This window comes from Lathamus discolor, chromosome 9 (assembly GCF_037157495.1).
Source record: "Lathamus discolor isolate bLatDis1 chromosome 9, bLatDis1.hap1, whole genome shotgun sequence".
NCBI classification, from domain to species: Eukaryota; Metazoa; Chordata; class Aves; order Psittaciformes; family Psittacidae; genus Lathamus; species Lathamus discolor.
The window spans coordinates 3,309,493-3,330,640 of NC_088892.1; the positions used below are offsets into that span (position 1 = coordinate 3,309,493).

The 21,148-nt window shown below is 55.7% G+C and overlaps 1 protein-coding gene across 4 annotated transcripts in view; it reads left to right on the forward strand.

Moving 5' to 3' along the window:
* The window catches only part of STARD8 (StAR related lipid transfer domain containing 8), a 66,104-nt gene that overhangs the window by 18,279 nt on the left and 26,677 nt on the right, over nt 1–21,148 (forward strand). The window contains exon 1 of one of the 4 annotated variants that reach the window (XM_065690112.1): nt 1,919–2,010. The exons of 2 other annotated variants lie outside the window; for them this stretch is intronic. The gene's annotated coding sequence lies outside the window, so the exon portion shown is untranslated. Of the gene's footprint in view, nt 1–1,918; nt 2,011–7,994; nt 8,009–21,148 lie in introns of those variants that run through there. One more of the 4 variants, XM_065690116.1, reaches the window with a different exon arrangement.

Here is a 21,148-nt window from a genome sequence, read left to right on the forward strand (position 1 = left end):
CAGCTTATTTTTGATCTGCTGAGCTCTTTGATACCTATTTATCCATGCTGGTTTAATTTCCCCCATAAGGTAGGCTGGTGCGGAGGCCTCTGGGCAGAGCCAAGGTTGCCTTTTCCTGCCTGTCCCTGGGGTCACTGCCTGGGGATATTTACGGGTGGGTCAGTGCCTTCAGCACTTCAATAAACCCTTTTGTCTGTGCCGAGTGCTGCCATCCCCATCAGTGCCTTGTAACACCCAAGTGCTTTCTACAAGCTGCTATCTTCCTGCTGCTGCTTCTCTGCAAGCCGGGGAGAGCTGCTTGCAGGGAAGGTGGCTCCCGTAGAAATCAACAGAGCCAGGCATGTAATTACATCCTTGGTTAATTAACACGAACCACCATGGGGTGATACCGGCTTGCAAAGGACTCCTGTTAATATCTTGGCTTACAGCAATTTTAAACACTTTTGGCTTGTTCTCATGTCGCCTTTCTGCTCCTCAGGACAAAAGCAGGCTGCTGGCAGCTGCTGGGTGAGACCCCCTCCTCGGGCCGAGTGCTGAAAACGTGGAACGAGGAAAAATGCTCTAAAGGAAAATCAAAACCAACTTGGCCACTCTTTGGTTTTTCCAATAAATGATTGTGGGGAAACTATTTGTCAGAGGCGAGAGGCCCTTCCAGCCCCTCCGCGGAACGAGGCCATTTCTTGTCCTTGTTCCCCCCTTCTGCCTATAAAAATTTCTGTAACTCCGAAACCTGGCGGCTGCTGCCGTGACTGATCCCCATCCCCCAGCACATCTCCCTGCTCCTGCTGGGCCTTTAATTTCAGGGTCTGGAAGTTTTTCTGCTTCCTGTAGTTAACAAAATGCAGATTTCCCCCCCTCCGAACAGCGGGATCCTATCATGAACTGGGCGATTTTCTTTGAAGGCCAGAAAGGAAGAGCCTTGGTTAGAGCACAGGACTGTCGGCTGGGCTGCGGGGCCCTCGGGAAGTGCCAGGCACGAGCTGGGAAAAGGTCCCTTTGGCTGCTTTGTGCCTATCCCGTCGCCAAGTGTTTCCCATGGCAGCAAGGAACAATTGAGGCAGAGTGGAGAGAAGCTGCAGGCACGAAAGTACATTTATATCTGCATCCTCTGGGTGGTTTGCACTCATAAGGATCAAGAGAGAAGTTTTGAGCTGAGAAAATGCATTGAGAGCTGGCGGAAAGGCTTCGCTGTGTAGTATTTTTAATTCGGTAAAAGCCTTCACATCTGAGCTGCATTAAAAAGAAAGAGAGGAAACATTGCTGCAAAGAAAGGCGATGCTTGCTGTGTGGGAAATAACCTGTCTGTACTTCTGGAGAGACTTTGCTGTACATGGAGGAGGGACTGGCTGTGCGAGCAAACACGGCCTTTGTGGTGCTTCGTAACACTCCTGTGGTTTTCTTTTCAAAGCAGGAGAGGTCAGATGGGGGGGAAAAAAAGCAGGTGTGAGGTGTTTGCAGGCCAGTCTGATCATGTTAATTCCTTCTCTTCTTAATGAAGAGACTGAATCCTGCCCGAAATGTCCGCGGCGCTCGGAACAGCAGCCCCGTTTGAGAGCGGGGTGCGGGCACTCCGCAGCGCACCGGCACCGGGCTGGCTCGGTTGATGAAGCTGAAATGCGGACCACCTGAATCGCCACCTCATTGACCCGGCACGGTGGGAGCGGGGCTGCTTCGCACGCAGCACGCCCCGGGATGCTGCGGTCCCTGCACAGCAGCGCGGCCGCCGCGCAGGACCGGGGGGGAGCAGGAGCCTTCCCTGGGGCGAGCGGCTTCCTCCGAGGGAAGCAGGCGGCCCGTGAGCCTCGTCGGGGGAAGGAAGCGGGCGGGAGCGGCCCGCGGCAGACGGCCGCCGGCGGGGGAGGAGCCGCGGCCGCCCGCCCGTTCCTCCGCGGAGCGCAGCGATGGGCAGCCGCCGGGTCGGGAGCTGCGGCTCCGGGCGGTCCCTTGGGCGGCGGCTCCGCCGGGCTGCGGCGCCGGGTCCCTGCGGGTGGGGACGGCGCGGGCGGGCAGGTGAGTGCCGGCAGGGGCTGGGCAAGACCGGGCACAACCGGGGCCATTCGGCAGCTCCCCCCCGCGCTCTGCCCCGCCTCGGGGGGGGGTGCAGCGGGAAGCCCGGGGCCTCCCTAGGACGGAAGAGCCCTAGGGCGATGCTGCCCTTCAGTCCCGAGCGGAGCGAGCGCGGCGGTGCTGGGCCTGGGCGCGGGTCACGGTGTCCCGCAGAGCGGCAGCGCGGGGTGTCGGCGCGTCAGCGATGGCTCGGAAGATGTTTGCGTCTGGTGGAGCCTTGAGCTCTGTCTCTGCAACGCTGGGCGTGCTAACGCTGCTCTGCATGCAGCCCGCGCTAGGGACGGCGTGTCTGTGTGCTCCGGGGTGGCAGCGGGGATGCCGCAAGGCTGCTGCGGCTCCCGGCCTCTCTCTTTGCAGCTGGGAACACCAGGGAGTGGTGGAGGGAAAAGAACCCCCTCATTTGCATAAACAAAAAAGCGTTATTTTGTGTTTAATAATGTCAAAATTATGTTTATGTTAGTCTTTGTAGTAAGACTGTTAAGATGCTTAAGAATTTTTGTTCAGTTGGAGCTTGAGTGCTAAAACTGGTTTGTTGTGGCTTTTGAAGATGAATTTGATAGCGGCATGTGGTAACAATCTTGAAAGCAATTTATTTTGGGTTGTGTGAAAGACGAACCACTGTGGCTTGGTTTTTCGGTCAGCTGCGATGCTCAGTGAAGAATTACATCTACCTGCCCCTGAGACTTGTGTTGGAGACTCAGTCCTTCTGCTGTTAAATAATCCCTTTGGGAATGGCCCAGAATGTATCGGATGGACATGGGTTATTCCTCAGGGATGGAGAGGTCAGCTTGGTTTGTTGTAGATAAGGAGAAAACAGTTTTCCCAAGAGCTCCCATGTCCAGACCACACTGCTGCCCTCCTGGGTGAGTGTAGCCAGGGGCTTTTGGCCCAGGGAGGCAGGGAATGGAGGGGGCAGGATGCTGTTTTGGGGTGATCCACAAAGGACTGAGAGCACAGCAACAAATCCTTTCTCGGGGCCTCCCAGAGGGTCTGTAGCTACTCCTGGGAGCCAGCTGTGCCAGCAAGACTTCCAAGAGGTTAATCAGTATCTTATCTCTTTCTATTGATCTTGGTAATCCCTATACGTGCTTCCTAAGGTTGGACCAGAATGGAAAACCACTTTCTCAGTCTTGCAAACCACCACTGTTATTTCTGGAACTACAAACTGTTCCTGTTTGTTGCACTCCCAGTACAGACCCGCAGTGGTTAGCATTGCTTGTGAGCCCTGATGGCATGCACAGCGCCATCCCTTCTGCCAGGCTGCTCGCCTCTATGCCTGCCATGGCAAACCTATGCCCGGATTGGAGGGCCTGGTCCATGGTGGTACTGTTTGCGCGGAGCAAGGACTAGCAGCAGTAACCCCCCCCCTCCCGCCAGTGTAATGGGAATGGCTCAGTGGGTGAAGCAGAACAGTTGGTGTGATTGAGCTGGTTGGTGCTTCTCATTGCTCGCCAATGTGTTTACCTTCAGGAGCTAAAGGCTTTTTACTCTGGTTCAGCAGTGGCCACATAATCCAGATTCCTCAGATAAATTCCCGCTGTTCCTCTGAGATCTGTGGCTGCTGTTTTAATTGCCTAGAGCTCTGGGCCAGACACAGGACCCTTGTTGCACAAAATCAGCTCCCATGAATGATGCCGTTGTGCTTATGCCTCTGAGTTTCTCTTTTCCTCCCTCTTGCCCTCCTCCCATGGAAGCTGGGGAATTTGGTATTGATGAAATCCTGCCTGCTGTTCTCATGCAGCTGGCGACACCGGCTCCATCTGCCGTTTCATGTAAGCCAGTTAACTTCTTTGCCCTGGTTTTCCACTCACAAACTAGGATATCGAAGCCATCCTCCTCCTGGGTGACCTGTGCTGCAGAGAGGCCCTACAGTGGGCAGATGGTTGCCACGTGGATCTGCTCTTCATGGGCACAAGCCTAGTGAGACCCCAGCAGTGACAGTGGGTGGGTTTGATGCTGGCATGTAGTTGGTGGGATGCTCTGCTGGGCCTGGGGCTCCTCAGTGGGTTCTTTTGGGGATCTGGAGGGCTGCAATGACAGCGTGGGGGTGACTGCTTCTAGAGCTAGGGACTGGGAAACGCGAACAAGCGTTGGGTGGCTGGACAGAGAAGTAAATCAGGCACCCCGAGGTGGGCTAGGGCAGCAAGCGCAGGCGCCGCTCTGGCATGAGGTCAGCCCTGAGTGAAGCTACTTCATGTGGAAGGGTCCTGGGCTCCTGTTCTCCGCAGTGGAAGAGGAGGGAGCATGACTAACACTGGCATTAGCAAGGCACGAAGATCCGAGCATACGCTTGTGAATATGCTCACCCCAGGGCACCCACTCCTGGCCTGTTTGTTTCTGTGGCCAGTTTTTATTCACGCACCCGAGAGCAAACGTGAACCGTTTCCTCTTTTCCTGTTTATTTCGGTTGTTGGAAGGGCAGAAGCAGCGGCCGTGGCGGGGCTGCTCAGGATGTGTGCTCCTGCGGTGCGTGGCGCTCAGCTGGAGCAGCTCGGGGGGTTTGTTTTACCTCGCTTTCCTCTGCTCCGGCTCGCCCGGGTTGCCGTCGTTTGCCCGGAGCTCGGTGCTGCGCGCCGTGGCCAGCAGGGGGCGCCGCGCCCCGCTCCGCCGCTGCAGGAACGTCCCGAACGCTCCGGCGGCATCCGCGGCTCACCCCCGGAACGGCCGCACGGAGCCCCGGGGCCTGCCGACACCGGGGCAGGCAGAGCAGCGAGGCGCAGCGTGCCCCGGAGCGCCCTTGCCAGCCCCGGTCCGTTGCGTGTCCTGCTGGAGGCTGGGGATGCCCCTCCTTCCGCTCCAGCTGCGTGCCCCTGTGTCACAGCTGGAGGTGCTCAGTTCTCAGAGGCTGGGGAATGTCTGATCCGTGGAACTGCGAATCCAGCCTAAATAATCCATCTTTTTAGCATCGGTGCTGTCCGGGCTTCCCAGCCATGGAAGAGGTGTTCAGCGTGCATGTTGGTGTGATCTGTCCCTTGGGATGCGCCTTTGTCCATAGCTGCTGTGTGCCTCGGCCAGTTTTCCTGCTGGACCTTGCCCAGAGCCAGAAAGGGTTCTGGGTGCTGGCAAGTGAGGAGGCAGCAGGAGTCAGGCTGCAGTGTGGGCAGCACGGACAGATTGCCGCAAAATGCCTCAATTTCATGTGCGTGGCTTGTGCTGAGCTGCAGCCACATGCTGCTCTGTGTAGGGGAGGGGTCAGCATTCAGCCCAGCTTCTCCTTAGGTGTGTGCGGCTGCGGTGGCCCTGCTTCCCCAGCCCTGGCTGCCTGCTGAGCCTGGCCTGTGCTGAGGTGAGCACAGCTCTTCTGAGATTCCATCTATGCTGCCCTCTGAGGTCTGTGGTCCCATTCGAGCCTGTTGCTGGAGCTTTTCTGGGCTTAGGACTGGGTGTCCCAAGCAGCCGGGAGTCCCCAGCTGGAAGGAGGAGGGAGATGGCAGTTTCCCAGCCTGGTCACCCTTCCTGACATTTTTTCCTGGTATCCATTCAGCCCCAAAGGGCCTTTGTTGGATTTTTTCCTATCCCTTCTCAGCAACGTCCTTTGGACCGCTCTCAGGAGCCCCTCTGCCCTTGCTGGTGGTTATCAGGATGCTAGGCAGTGCGCTGCACTGCGTTCCTCCCTGCCCTGCTCCGGGCTGTTCTATTCCTCTGCCCATTGCAGGCTGTGTTAACCCTTTTGCTGTGTCCCCCCCGTGAGCACAAGTGTGTGCACACGCGCACACCAAGTGCCTCATGCGGGCGGTGGGGTGGCCCTCGGGCACTCCACCATTCCTCGGCAATATGCAGGGAACTATTAATATCGCCGGGCGTGAATGCGGCCCATTCATGGGGCGGCCGCGGGGGGGGGAGTGTGCGGTATGTGCCAGCCCTGCTCCTCCCAGCATCTGCCTCAGCTTTCCCTGGGCAAGTGGGGTCTGTGTGGGACCAGCTGCTTTGGTGTCGTCCCCCCCCGTGCCGCCCGCTCATAGCTCAGCGTCTCCGGGAGATTTCCTGCCTCTCTGCCCTCCCCGTTCCTCTTAGCACGAGGAAATGAGTGGAAATCCTCCTCTGAGCTGAGTGCTTTTTCCAGTGGCCATCCGTGTGCTGCTGGTGACTGGCTGACCCAGCGTGATGCCTGGTGAGAGCTGAGCCCCAGAGCTCTGCCCTGCCCCAGCTGTGCTCCCCACGCTGGGCATGGTGCTGTGTCTTTCTGCCACTTCCCCACTTATGTGGCCAGAATGACACATCCACCACGGCTGTGCCCTGGTAGTCAGCACCCCAAGGCTTTGCACCCCTCATGTGTGCCATCCCTTTCTTTCACCCTTCCGAGGAGCTGTGCTTTGTGGATGGTGGTACTTCGTGGGGGTCAGGGCTCGGCTGGGCTCCTCATTCCTTGACTCGCTGGCTGCCCTCTGTAGTGGAGTGCTCACAGCCTTCACTGCTCCCGGTTGTAGTGACCTCCCGCTCACTGGTCTCCACTGCTGCAGATGAACAGCCTCTGCCTGTTCTGTGGCTGACCGCAGGGGTGGCACTGGCCCTGTGCTCTCCAGCAGCAGGATCCCTGGGCCCCTGCCCACCCCGGCCCCATCTGGCAAGAGGCTCCTTTGCACAAAGCTGTGTGAAGGCTTTCAAGTCAACAACGGCCTCATTGAGGGGCCGGTTGCACAGAGCCTGTCCCTCCTGGGGTGAGGGCTGTGGTGTATGGGGGGCTGCTGTGGGGCTGTGGTGAGGGAGCAGGGAGGCTCGTGGGAGGAGGGTCAGAAGCTTGGGGCTAGGGAAGGAAGGAAGGAGATGTGCATCAAAAGCCTCTCAGACTGTGAAAACAATGGAAAAAAGCAGAGCTTTTTCCTTGTTCCTTGCATGTTAGGGTGCTTGGGCAACTCTCCAAACAGTAATTTCAAGAGAAAAGCTGTTTTATGGAGTCTCTGCAACATACCTGGTCTCTCTCCTGCTTTTCTGGTCATCCCATGCCAAATTGTTGCCTGTGTTCCCGTGTGCTGCATCTGTGCTCTGTTTGCTATCAACTCTCTTGCCCAGTGTCCTGTAACCTCCATCTCTTCTGCTGCCCCCACTGCTTCTCCTTCCACACTCGCGCTGGTGCTTCCTGATGTCCAGCCCTCTTGCCTCACATTTCTCTATCAACTTTGCTCCTTCAAATCCACTTTAAACATTGGTTTGGTTTTTTTCACTCTTAGCTGCTCCATCCCAGACCCTACTACCTATCTTCTCCTTCACCTTCCTGCAAACTGTTTGTGGCCTGCCTCTCTTTTGGTGTGACACGGGTTTGGGATCCAAAAGCCGGGTTTGGGATCCAAAAGCCAGGTTTGAGATGTGAGTGCCATGAAAAGGATCTTCCTTACCCTGTGCTGTCGGAGCAATAACAACCGAGCAAGCAAAATCCCCTGCAGCGCCAGAGCGATTCTGGGGAAGTGAGGCCGGTGAGAGCAGCCTCTGTGCACCTCTCTGTGCTCTGCAGGGGCTCTCAGCCCCCTTTTGCCACCTGCTTGGTTTGATGGGCAGGGAGAGCTGGGGACAGCGACCGTATGCCTTGAACCGCCCTGGGGCTCGTCTTTGGGGGGAGCAGCCGGGCGGAGGGGTGCAGCTGCTCGGCGTGCCTGTGCCGCAGCCCCCTGCCCACAGCGCTGCGGGTGCTGCCGCCGGGCTGGAGCGGAGCGAGGGAGGGAGAGGGGCGGTTGAAGGGAGCGGGGCCGGGCGCAGCGGGCAGGAGCAGCCCCGACCCCGGCTGCGCCCACTGCGGGCGGGGGCCGGCCCCTCGGCTGCGGCGGGCGGGTCCGGGGGGCGGGCCCCGGGGCGGGCGGGCTCCGCGCCGCAGCCGCGCACCTGCCGCGGCCGCGCTCACTCTGACAACAGCCGCCCCGCGGCCGGCACTGCCCGAGCCCGCCCGCTGCCGCGGCGGCGCCGGAGCGGCGGTGCTGCCAACCCCCTTAGGGGCACCCGCGGCCCGAAGGTAAAAGAGCGGGGGTGCGGGGGTGCGGGGCGGATTCCAGAGGGCAGCGAGCCGAGAGCTGCAGCCGCGGAGGAGCGGAATCCCCGGCGGAGCCGCGGCTGGGTCCCTGTCCGACCCGGGCGGAGGCGCTGCTGCGCGTAGGGCAGCACCCTGCTCCTTCCGCTGGAGTCGGCAGGTCTGGGGTGTGAAGCTGCCTGCTCTGCCCGTGGCCAAGCTGCTCCCTGCCAGCACAGCCGGTGCTGAGCTAACGGGGGATGTGAACGGGGTTGGGGCTGCCCAGGTTTGCTCAGGGCTCCTCTTCACCCTTCCTCCAGCTGGGATTGCTGACAGTTAAACCGGTGGGTGAAAAGCACAGATTTGCCTCCTGATCCTGAGAGTCAGCGAGGTCATGGAAAAGCTGTGTTGACGTCGGGAGGCTTCAGCTCAGGCCCTTGTGGGGGAAGGCTGGGCTCTGCTCTCTGGCTTTTGGCGTCGTGGGTACGTGTTTCCAGTTGATTGTCTCTTTTGGAGACCTCTGTCTTCGGTACGAACGGGCAGGTTTGCTGTGTGCGCGTAGTTTGTCGCACTGTGAACTAGCACTGATCTGTCCGAGCGTGCTGCCAAGGTGAGAGGCTTTTTTTTCTCCAGGGGTTGTTTGATCGTGCCTAACTTAAACACCAGCTCTTTGTGCACTTGGTTTTGTGGTTTGGGTTTTGGAACGGCTCCATGGTGCAGAGGGCAGGAGCCACCTCTTTTCAAGACCCTCGTACAGTCCCAGGGTGTCAGAGCACGTATCGGGATGTTATTGGCAGGAGCCTGCATTCTTTTCCACGTGCATACTTGAATTCTTATCAATGAATGTGCTTTTTGCTGTTTACATTTTCCCTGGAACACAGCGCAGGGCGGTAGCGGTGCTGCTGGAGCAGGCGCAGCAGCCCCTTGCTGCATGCGTGTGCCAGTGGGCTCCGCACCTCGCTGAGAGCTGTGCAGGGAGCACGGCTCTGCTCAAACCCCATCAGCGCCTCCCCATTTGCAATCAGCTCCCACTGTGATGCCAAAACCTCATCAATAATTTCCTTATGTGAAAAAACAGCAACTCCTAGTGCAGAGCAGGTACCAGACCTGGCTTCAGAGGAGGCGCTCACATTCACTTAATGTACTTGTGCTTCCTCGGAGAAATACTTTTCTAATAAAAGACCCACTGAGTAAATCCAATCGTGCTTCTGTTAAGCATTCCTTGTCTGCATTGCCTCAAATGTCCAAACCTGAGCCTATGCACGGAACAGGCTGCCAGCAATTTAGTTTCGTAAGAGAACAAAATATGGTTGTGCCTGGGGCACTTCAGTACTTCCCTTTTGGTTTTGTGCTAATTTCAAAAAGATTTGAAGGTTCTCAAAGTCAATTGAAATCGGGTAGGGGAAGGAAAGGTTGCTCTTTCCCTGAGGGCATAGCAGAGGTTGCTGCATGACTGCAGCGAAGGAACAGGCTGACAAGTTGGCTGGCACCGGGTGCTGGTGGTGGGGAGCGCTGAGGGCAGGTCAACTGGTCCTTCTGTGCTGCGGCGGAGCCTGGCAGGAGGGAGCTGCTGGCACCAGCACCGCCGTGGCTCTGCCCTCCTGGGAACAGGGTAAATCATCCCTCAGTGGAGGGGAGAACCGGGTCTCCTTCCCTGAGCTGTTCATTCCTAAGAGCCCGAGACTGATTGTCCATCGCAGGGGTTTGCAGATTTGGTTTGCACTTTGCGTGGTTCTGGAAGGGCTCTTGCATTCAGATGTATGTGGGAGGTTAATCCTCCAGTTCACACAGTGTGCTGGAGGCAGGAAATGCTTTCTGGAGCTGTTGCTGCAGCCCTGGCCTGGGCTCCCTTCCCTGGCACAGCATGCATCCCACAGCACAGGCACCTCCTTCTATGTCCACCAGCCTGGTGACTGAGACATTGCTCCATCCCTCTGCCCACTGGAATTGGTGGAGCAGATGGCCAGAGCCCAGGCATGACAGCTGAGCTGGTTTTTGCGCCTAAAAGGCTTTCAGGGGCAGCACGCAGGCTGCAAAGGCGGGGATGCTGTTGCTCTTACCAAACCTTCCACCCCATGCTGTGCCGTGCGGGTCCTGCTGTGGCACTCTGAGAGGGGCACCCTGAACCGCCGGTGCTGTCGGCACTGCCTGGGGTGAGCTGAGGTGGGAGCAGAGGCACTCATAGCAGGGGAATGTCTGTGTAGAAGTCAGGTCTTCTCGTCCCTCAACCTTCCTTCATCCGCATGCTTTTCCAGCCCCACCACGAGGTGTGAAGGAGGTGTTTGGTTGGACTTAAGCAATGGAAGAGAGGCCGTGCTGGAAAGCAGCTGGAGCCTTTCTGAGGCCGGTGGCCATGGCAGAGGAGCCATCCGTTAACCTTTGTGCAGAGCTGCTGTATGCTCCGGGGAGGACCGGCAGCACATTCCAGCAAGGCCGGGGGTCTCTCACCCGGTTAATGATTGAGCCACAATAACCCTTCTTGTGCGAGCCTTTCTGAAAGTCACCTCTGCATAATTATATGAACTTTTCCAGGCTGCTGGGGCCGGGTGTGGGACTTTGAAGATACAGGGTCTGTTCCTGCATTTCCAGCAAGAAATTCTTTCTTAGGTGCAGGAGGGGGCGGCTCGCAGGTTTTCATTTGCTTTCTGGTTAAGCTGGCACATTACTTGCCCAAGGGATTGTCAGAGGTGTGGAGCTGTGCTGGCCTCGCTCTGCTCTGCTACATGCTCGTTCCTCCACTGTCCCATTGGGGGTGATCCTGGCTGCTAGACCCCAGCCCACTGGGTCCCGAGGTGTCTGGCTCCCATCTCTGGTTGCTCGGCCGTGATGCCCGTCTCACCGGCCCGCTGCTCTTCCTTCTGTTGCTCTGTTAATCATTGACAGGGTTGCCGTGCCACATGGGCACGCTGGCCCAGCGCGCAGCGGCGGAGCTGTTTGTTGAGCTGGTGGAGGATCCCTTATCAGAAACGGGCACTTGTCACCCAGTGCCAGTTACAGGCGGAGTTCATGTTAACGGCTGGCGCTGGGAACGGGCCTTAACAAGTGCAGCAGCTTTGGGGACCTTCCCCGTGGGCTATGGGCTCAGCTATCTTGTGTCCTGCTGCACAGAGGCACATATCCAGCTTGAGTTCCTTGTGCCATCCCATGGCCGTGCTCAGCCATCCCCTTCTGTGGCTTCCCCAGTGTCCTTTCTGCTGAGGTGCCCTGGTCTGTGTCATGGGTTGCTGCTGCTGGTCAGGGGACTGCCAGAACCCCTTGGCCAGGATGCATTTTGGTGTCACACCCCATACATGTGAGATGCAGCTGAGGTGCCAGCTGGTTCCTGGACTCTCTTTGAGCTCCGTGTGGGGCTTGGAACCTAAGCCAGGCGGAAGATACTGCTGTGGCTGTGATTGTGGTGCTTGGAGCAGGGAAGGCGGTGGGATCTGTGGGATCTTGGGGCTGCCATCGGGATGGATTTAATGGCTACCACTCAATGGCCTTTGTGTGTGGGAAGAGCAAGGGGGCAGCAGCAGCAGAATAGGGGGTCCCTGCTCTGCCCCCCCATGCTACCTGTCTTGGAGGAACCTGGGCAGAGATGTGCAGTGTCACAGCCCAGGGTACCACAGGAGGGGACAAGCCTTCAGCAGGGTGTGCTTGTGCTCTGCCATTTCTTTGCCCTCCATCTGTCCAATGTGATGAGAGCGCCTGGGCTGACAGAGCAGTCAGCATCATTCCCAGGACAGCCAGCTCCCAGTGCAGGCCAGAGGGCAGCACAGTCCTGGGGTGAACACCTGGATTGCCATGGAGCCTTCAGCCAAGGCTTGGGCATCCCATTCCTTAATTGGGAGCAGGAGTTTGCTTGGTGGCTCCTCCTGGGATGGCAAGCTGCTGAACCCAAGGGGCCCAGTGTGCCGGAGGCTGGGTGTGCCGAGGGATTTCCTGCCCTTTATCTGGGAGTGAAAGGCATCTGACTGCACCGCGTGCACATGGGGCTCACAGTGACCCTGCGCCTTCCAGGCCAGCACAGCCTCGCTGTGCCCTGCAGGAGTGGGGCCGGGTGGCTGTGTTCAGAACTTGCAGGGGCACAGGAGGGTGCCCAGGGAAGCTGTGGCTGCCCCATCCCTGGCAGTGTTCAAGGCCAGGTTGGACACACGGGCTTGGAGCAAGCTGCTCCAGTGGAAGGGGTCCCTGCCGGTGGTAGTGGGTTGGAACTGGGAGAGCTTTAAGGTCCCTTCCAACCCAAACCAGTCTGGGATTCTATGATTAACACTGTTCAAGGACTCCGTGCTGCCAGCGCTGTCCATGCAGGCATGTGCTGGTGGCAGCAGGAGAGCGTGCTTCTGACCCGCAACTGTGTCACTGCTCAAGTACAATCCATTTGCAAAGCTATGTGATGGGTTTCTATTCTCTTTCTCCCCACCATGAATTTTACAGGAATATTTTTGCTGCTGTCAAGGGCACAAGTTCAGTGTCTGAATGCTCTTTTGTCTGGTGCAGCACAGAGGAGTCACATTCTCTCCCCATTCCTTCTAGGAATGGCAACAAAATGCTTCCGCTGCACCCCTTGCTGGGTGCTGCTGCATGATGTGGTGGGGAATGAGGTCAGACCAGCGGTCCCCAGCTGGAAGCAGGGTGATGATAGAGGCAGGGCAATAAATCTGCAGGCATGGAAGGACCTGTCTTTGAGCTGCAAGGCTCTCTTACAATTGCAGGGTGTGCAGGAGGGACCCAGGGACCCATGCCTGCAGAGTTGGGTGGCTGGCAGCCAGCGGATCAGCCTGGGGCTGGGGGAGGACAAGAGAGCAAGAGTTTAAAGAAAAAAGGAAGGAAGAAAAGGAAAGGACCAAACAGGAGGATGCTCTGCTGCAAGTGCCAGGCTAAAGGCTGGGCTTGAGGCAGCGGGTCAGGCTGGGGAGGGAGGTGCAGTGGTTCTGTGGCTGCAGACCACTGAGCTGCAGCTGGGCAGGAGTTCCTTCCCTCTGCTGCTCACAGTGAGGCTGGAAATGGCCAGGGGCAGTGGCAGACAGTGGTGTCACGAGGCTGCCGGATGGTGACGCTCAGCCGTGACTCAGAGAGCACTTGACCTCGTTTCATCAGTGTCGTTGGGCAAGAGCGGGATGATGGGCTGTCAGGGCTGGCATTCCAGCTGTGTTTTCCCATGCAGAGTTGCCCTGTTGTTGCTGGACACCTTCCTTATGAGTGCTGGCTTCATGGGCCACAGCAAGCTCCTCATGGTTTATCCCCTCCCTTTTGCTTCATTCAGCATCCTTGTGCCCATCTCTAAATCTCTTTGTCTTCTGTCAGAAATGTCGCTTATTCTGATCTTTTGTTGGTAGTTTAGAGCAGGGATTGTTTCTTAACAGGCAGCTAAATGTCCTCATTAGTTTCTGTGGTGCATAAACCTCTGTTGTGAGGTATATCCCAGGCACAGTGCAGTGGTGGGAGCACCAAGGACTTTGTCCCGCAGATATTACTGCAGACTGCTGGAAACATCCATTCTTGCCTGCTGGGTCTGCTGCGTGGCTTCCTCTTCCTTAACACTTTCCATGTGGTCATCTCCGCAGGTTTTAGGGACCAAAATGATCCCTGGATGTGCTTGCACAGCTTGTCTCATCAAAGCCAGAGGAGCAACCCAATCTCTTGGGCCCTGCTTGGGTACTGCAGAAAAATTCTTATGCTCTGGAGCTCTCTGAAGTACTTGTTACCACTCTCCAGAATAAGTGCCAGCTAGTGCAGGCTCTTCTCCGGCAGGGACCAGGGCTGCTCGCACTGGGCACCTCTGTGCACCAGGCAAAACCTCACGGACTGGGCCGAAATTGCCTCTGTTTTCGGGAGGCAGGCGTGAGCTCCTGCTGAGCCCTAGACCTATGCTCCGGATGGACACTTGCTTTCCAGCCAGGCGGCAGCTGAGCCCACTGCTTCCCTCTCCCACGGCCGGGCCCTGCGCACACCTCTGCAGCACAACTTTTCCATCGCTGCTGCTGCTGGTCAACAAGAAAAACCAGTAAGGAGTATCTTAGGCATTTTGCAGCAGCAGCTGCACTGTATCAGGCTACTTCGTGTGTCTGAGACTTGAAGCCCTGAGTATACATTTTTGAAGGGGCATGGTTAGGGAGGCGTTGCAGTCCAGTGACAAAGGAAGCGCTTTTGTGAATGCGGGGAGCTGGGCTGTGCTCTTGGCTTTGCTCCTGACTCTGCTTCAGGAGAGGCTTTCTCCTCTGTAGGAGAGAGATAACAGGGTTATGTACTGTGACCTGTGACTGCAGTGGGGCACTGCTGAATCCTGACACCACATTTGTTTAATGGTCCTGCCCGGTTACTTATCTCTCCAGCAGTGCCTCTGCTCTTGGCAGTGCCATGGAGGGCTCTCCAATGGTGCTCCATGTTCTGCGGTGTTGCTTCAGGTCTTGGGAAGGACTGAAGAGGGAGAGCTCTCCTTTTCCTATGCTGGGTGGTTGGCATTGGAGCCTCCTTGTTTTGAGGCAGCTGCCTCTCTGTGTCTGGGATTTCCTGGATTTCTCCTTTCTTGTCTGTTGTGTAGGGATATTGGTATGAAACCGGCATTTGTACTTCCCAAGCCCGCCTGTGTCGCTTTACTCCCCGGTGGGAGCAGAGGCAGTGCTGTGCAGGGAGCTGCTGGGTTGGGGGTCCTATTGCCAGGGTAGGGGGTCTAGTTCGGGACATGCCGCTTTGCCTTCCTCATTGCTGCCTTCTCATGGCAGTTTCCATGGCGGAACCCTGTCCCTGCACTTTGCAGGAAGCTTGGGAACTGCACTTCTAGCTGCAGCGCGGCATGGCACAGCTGCTTAGGGAGCATGGTAGGGGAGGCAGGACTAACGTGCTCTTGGAGACAGGCCGGGGTAGGAGGTGGGTGCAGCTGCAGCCGCTGTCCTGGTCTCTCCAGGTGTGTGGAGTGGTGCAGGACCTTTAGTAATGCAAACAGCCGTGCGAAGTCCTCCTCAGCCCAGCAGTGTTGGGAATGGAGCCTGCATTTATGCAAAATTAAGAGCGGGTGCCAGGTTATGAGCCTGTTTTCAGGGTCTGGTGCTTTCCTTATCAGAGAGTTTGCATTTGGATGATGGATTTTGGACCATTTTTGCTCAAGACCTGGTGATGCTGCAAGGACACAGGGAGCTCTGGCAGGAGGCTTCTCTTGCATCACCAATCCAGAGCATGGGAACTTGTTGGAATTCCCTGAGGGCCTGAGGCGTGCGCATGGCAGTTTGCAGCAGGGACTGAAAGGGTTAAAGCTGCTTTGCAGTGTGATTTAACAGGAAAAAGGGGGGGGGGTGGCAAAAAGAAAAGAGCCATTTCCTTCATGTCCAGAGACAGTTTATTCTCTGGGCATTCTTCAGGACTCAGGGAGGTGCCTTTTCTTTAAGGCATTTCCTGTAAGCAAGTTTATATTTGGACTGGGGTGGGTGGGGAGAGGAGGTGGGTTCTGGGGAGGGGTCCAGCAGCCTGAGCCGAGTGACCTCAGCTTTTGGCTCCTTGTTCTAAATTGTTGGAGGCGGCAGCTACGGGAGCAGCGGCCATGGGACCGGATGAGGGATGAGGAGCGGGGTCCTGAGGGGCTCGGCTGTGTGCATGGGTGTCAGGGACCCCAAACACCCCTTTGCATATGGGTCTGATGGGTCAGAGCAAGCAGGAGGGTGTGAAGCTGTCGGTGTTAGCATTTGGGTCAGCCTCACTGCTGTGGGAGTTCACATTGTGCTGGGTCAGAGCAGCTGCCTTGGGCTTGGAGCTGATCTTCCCTCTCGTTGCTTCTCCTTGCTAAGTAGTGACCCACTAAGACACCAGTAAGATCTTCTCTAATGTCTGTAGGGTTTTCAGGTTAGCACTAGGCGTTTAAGGAGCTGGCAGGTTCATCATTACCATAGTTCTGCACTGCAAACACCAGAAGACAGCTGACTTTCTTTGCTCAAGAAGGAGTCAATGCCACGAGAAGGTGATCTGTCATCCCCTTCTGCTCTTTAAGGCCATCCCTTCCATTACCTTTAAAATGATGAAGATAAGTGCTGCTGGACCCCGAATTCTGACCTCTGTCTAAATCTGTTCTCTCCCCCAGGATAGCTTTTATTTCATTTAAAACAAACCCAATAAAGCAAACATGGTAAAATATGAGATCAATCAAAACTTGTTGTGCTCCCAGTGTCCATAGTGCAGATTTAACTCTTTTCCTGTTGATACTTCATCAGACCTTAGTTCTTGTGCAAGGTTCTTGAAGCCGGCAGGCCCCTGGGTGAGACGCAGCAGGCTGGGCTCACCCCCGCTGTCGCTCAGGCAATTCTCCCCTTGTTCCCCATGCCAAGTTTTTTCTCCCCCATTTTGTTTTCTTTTTATTAGTGTGATTTCCTAACATCGGAAGAGGCGAGTTATGAAACTGGAGTTATCCAAACACGTCTTGTTTGAAGATAGCGTTTCATCCAGCAGATGCAGCTTCCTGCTCTGTAAATGGCTTTCATTGTTTCGCATTGGCTCCTGGCCCTGTTTCTGCTGGGGCCATGGGTAGTGCTGCTCAGCTCTGGCAACCCTGGGAGCGGTGGTCCCAGCCACAACTTGCTGCTGGCTGTGTGGTGGTGTGAAGAGCCCGAACTGGGAGCACTGGTGTTCCGTAGGCAGCCTCCAAAAGCATTTGTGAGGCTCGTTGGATGCTCAGTTTTCCAGTATGTGTCCACTCTTCCAACAAGACTGTCTGAAGAGGCCAGTTGGTGCCATTCCTGCTTGATCACACCGAGTGTGTGCCTCACATAGTCCCCTTGCTGACTGCTGCCCATGGGATGTCATTGGTTGAATGGGATTCAGCCCATGGGGCCTATGAGCTGGTGTCTGCTGTTGAAATGGGGCTGAAACACAGCATGGAGAGCAGCTACAAAATGCAACACTCTTATCAGCATGGCTCTGTCAGAGTTGGGTTGCAAACCAGGCTTGTCTTGTGCTGGATGATGTACCGAGATAGCCGCCAGCTGAATGGTTGACATCCAGATTGCAGAAGAAGAAGGAACCAAGGAAGAGAGGGTAAATAAAGTAAGGTGCTGATGAGGATTATTGCCAGCACAAAAGAAACTGTGTAAGTTTTAAACCTTTCTCAGGCACCGCAGAGAAAGGGGGATTTGGAGATGTATTCTTGGGTGCTGCCAAGGAAGAGAGCTGTGGCTGTGGCTGCAATGTCCTGGCCAGGACTTGTGTTGTTGTCAGGCATGGGTATTCCTTGCAGTGGTGTTTCTGCCAAATGTGATATGGAAAACATTGGAAAGGATTAAAGTGATTTTGTTTAAAGATCATAGAATCATAGAATGATTTGGGTTGGAAGTGACCTTAAAGCTCACCCAGTTTCATCCCCCTGCCACAGGCAGGGACCCCTTCCACTGGAGCAGCTTGCTCCAAGCCCCTGTGTCCAGCCTGGCCTTGAGCGCTGCCAGGGATGGGGCAGCCACAGCTTCTCTGGGCACCCTGTGCCAGCGCCTCAGCACCCTCATGGTAGAGAAGTTCTTCCTAAAGTATAACCTAAATCTCCCCTCTCTCAGTTTAAAGAGGGTAGATTCATCCTCTTTAAAACAAGATGTTCATTTATCACCTGGAATCAGGGGCATGAGGCTGTGTTTGCTGGGAAGCCATCGAGCCCATGGTCAGTTACCTGCCATGAAGGAACAGCAGGAAGAAGAGCCTTCAGAAGACATGCTGCTCTGCGTTTGCTCAGAACCACTTAATCTGAGGCAGCGTGAGCAATGCCAAACCCTTCCCTGTGTTAGATTGAAAAAGGATTTGGCTTTGGCGGTGTGTGTGCCCCAGCCTTTTTCCCCTTAGGCTCTGCATTTGTCAGGTTTCTTTGGCTACAACTGCTGCAGGCTGCTGTTGGTCAGATTTATAGCTCTACAAGCACTCATACCAGGACCATGTCTCTTTGGTAACTGGAAAAGTGCCAGCTGATTGGTAGCTCTGATTTTAAGCCTTTGATCCGGAAAGCAAATAAAGAATGCATTAATTTTTCATAGCAAATAGGAAATGTGGCTGAAGAAAAGGGTGATCTGCTGCTTGAATGGCTGCTATACATATACCAGATGTGTTTATTGGTGAAACAGGAGCCTGGTTTTACTTCCCACTCCTGCCTGCTAAGACGGGTGCCGGGTGGAATCTGTTTTGATTTTGAAAAGCTGGAAGCTTTGCAGCACAGATGTGGGTGCTGGGGCGGGGAGAGCATCTGTCCCCCATCCCCTTCACTGGTACAGTCACCGTGTTTGCTGTTCTCTGAGATCACCCCATTATGAAAACAAACCTGCACTGCTGGGTTTAGTAATTCTCTATGCTTTTTGTTCTGCCTTTTGGAGATGTGAGACGTGGTCCCCAGCGTGAGGACACCTGCCTTGAGAGGTAAGTGCCTTTCCATCCTTCCTAGTTTAGGCTCCCTGGTTGTGGGGCAGCACAGTGGTGTCCATGCAAGGTGGCTGGGGTGTCTCCCCAAACCATCTAGTTCCTCTGCGGACAGCTTGGCCCTGGGAGCACCATATCATAGAGAGCTTTTGAGAGAGAAATGATGCAGGTGCTGGTCTGCTGCTCCTCCCTGTCTGCTTGCAGCCACAGATGGGAGTGAATCCTGGTCTGCATGGTCCTCTGCTCTTCCATGGCTCTCTTCTGGGTGCCTCCCTAACTTGAATGGCAATGAGATGAAGCCAGAAGTCTTCCTGCAGCTGAAGGGCTCGGGTGATGATGTGTTTGTGTCTGTGAGGTGCGTGTGTTGTTCCCTGTCGTGTCCTCCCTAGCCAGTCCCCAGGTGCTGGGAGAGATCCCTGTGGTGGTGGCAGGACACATAGTGTGGGATTAAAAGAGTGATCAAGAAGGAGGAAAGTTGGAGCTTGCTGGTAAGCTGAAGCTTTTGTGCCTCACGCTCCGTGCCCTGGCCACAGGGATGCTCTTAGCTGTGACCTTGCTACAAAGCGGTGCAGGCAGGGACTCAACTGAAGGTGGGTTTTTGGTGGACTGCCTTTTCTGTCAATGGAGCCTGTTTGGAGAGGAGCTGGGTGTGCCCCAGACCTCTTCCTCCAGCGCAGGAAGCCATGGCGGGGGTCACACTGTCCCTGGAGCTCGGCACAGCCATCCTGCGGCAGCCCATGCCGGCGGTGCCTTGCCTCTCTCGCTCCTCTGCTCCACAGCATTGCCACCCGCTCCAGAAGCAGGGATTCGTTCTGATGGGTTTTCCTTTTTGCGCGAGTGGAGCGTAGTTTCGTCGCTGTTTTGGTGGGATGTGAAGCCGCAGATGTTTGCTCATTAATTGAGTTCCGCAGAGCTGCTGCCGGAAGCGGCGCCAAGCACTTGGCAGAGCTCTGCACGTTGACGTTTTTCCTTCCTGCCCCCTTCCCCGAGCGAGCCCTTCCCTCTGCGACGGCAGCCCCTAACCCAGCCTCTTCTGCCCTTCTCCCGCGGAGCCGCACTTTGGGGTGGCACCGCTCGTTTTGGGTGGTGGGCTTAGGTCCCATGGGAAGTGTCCTGCGAAAGGAGTCCGTGGCTTGCCACAGTGGTCAGAGAAGGCAGGGAGTAATGAAGTCAGAAGTCTCTGTGGTTAGTGTTTGATGAGGTTCACTGGCAGAGCCGGTCACCTTCCCAACTGCTTCACCTGGGGAAGTTACCTGCTCTCTGGTGCTACTGGTGAACACTGGTGAACAGGAGCTGTGCTCCTAAATGGCTCCTGGCCCATGGGGATGGCATGGATAAATATACAACCTGATGTCGCACAAGTCTGTGTTTTGCAGATTGTTTCAGCACTCTTGTGTCTTGGACAGGCTTCTGAGCTCATCTGGGTACTGAGTGATGGGCTTGTGGCTTTGACACGCTAATGTTGCTCCCCTTTTGCCCATCTTCAGCTTTGCCTGGGGCACTGAACTTGCTATTTTCTTGGGCTAAAGCAAGGCACAGCCTGTCTGGGATGGGGCTGGCTAGGGACCAGCTGTGGTGGCTGGAGCTCTGGTGCTGCTTGCCCCTTGAAGATGCTGAGGTTGCCCAGGACAGCTGGTGCTCTAGGCTAGCCCTTTGCAAAGGGATGGGAATAGAGATTTTCACAGCCTGCCATTTCCAAGCAGCTCAGAGCTCAGTTATTCTAATCACTTGTGAAAGCTGAGTGTTAATTAAGGGCTCTGACTTCCATCAGAAAACATGCACGTGTGAGTCAAAATTAGCGACTCAAAAATAGACACAGATGAGTTTTAGAAGGATGTGAGCTGATTGATTTACCACAGATGACGTTAGCCCGCAGCTCTAAGGTAGAAGTTTTCTGAGGCAAAGGCTTCCTTAGAAACATCAACAGAACTGCTGCACACTAGTGAGGCTGAAAGGTAATGCTTGCTTGAGAAGAGACAAACACTGTAAAGCCTTGCTCTGAAGGATGCAAAGGTGACTGCTGGGGAAGTTTACTTGTGTAAGATACTGCTCTGCGAAGCACCTGAGTATGGGGCCCAGCCATGGGGTGGGCAGTCCCCGAGATGCAGCGACAGGGATGATGCTGCTGAGGTCCCTCACCCTGCAGTATGTGGTTGTATGGGCTTCAAGCTCTGTGGAGGGCTCTTTCCTCCTGGTTTCCTGCTATTCAAGGAGACCAAGCTGAGAGCACTGTGACAGCCTTTGCTCTGGTCCTTCTGCCCCGAAACAGTGGCCACTGCAGCAGAGTTGAAGTTTCCTCCATGTATGATCGCAGGTGGATATTTCTGTGTGACTGTCTTTAGGACAAAGTTCTCTCAGTGTAACTTGGAAAGCATCAGACACAGGCTGGGGTTTTCATCAGCCCTGTGCCAGTCACGAGGGGAAATGGTGTCCCAGCAGCAGCAGACTCGTCCTCACTGTGTCTGGCTGTGAGCACAAGTGAGAGCATTGTGCTGTTGGGGCAATACTCTGGCAGGGAAGAAAACCCTGAGTAGGTCTTGCTGTGACAAATCTTTTACTTACACAGGGGCTTTCACAAGAAAGGGAAACTGAAAAAAACATGTCCGTTCCTGCCAAAAAGCACTGCTCTGCCAGTAACTGGCCTCTGTTTTCTAGTGCTGCTCCTGTAAATAGTTGGTGTGTTGAATTAGGGCTTCCTGCTGTCCTCTAACCCATGGGCTTCTCCTTGCCCTGACCCTAGGGAGGTCTTCCTCTGCTTCTGACCTTGCTGTCTGCAGCCACAGCACTGATTCC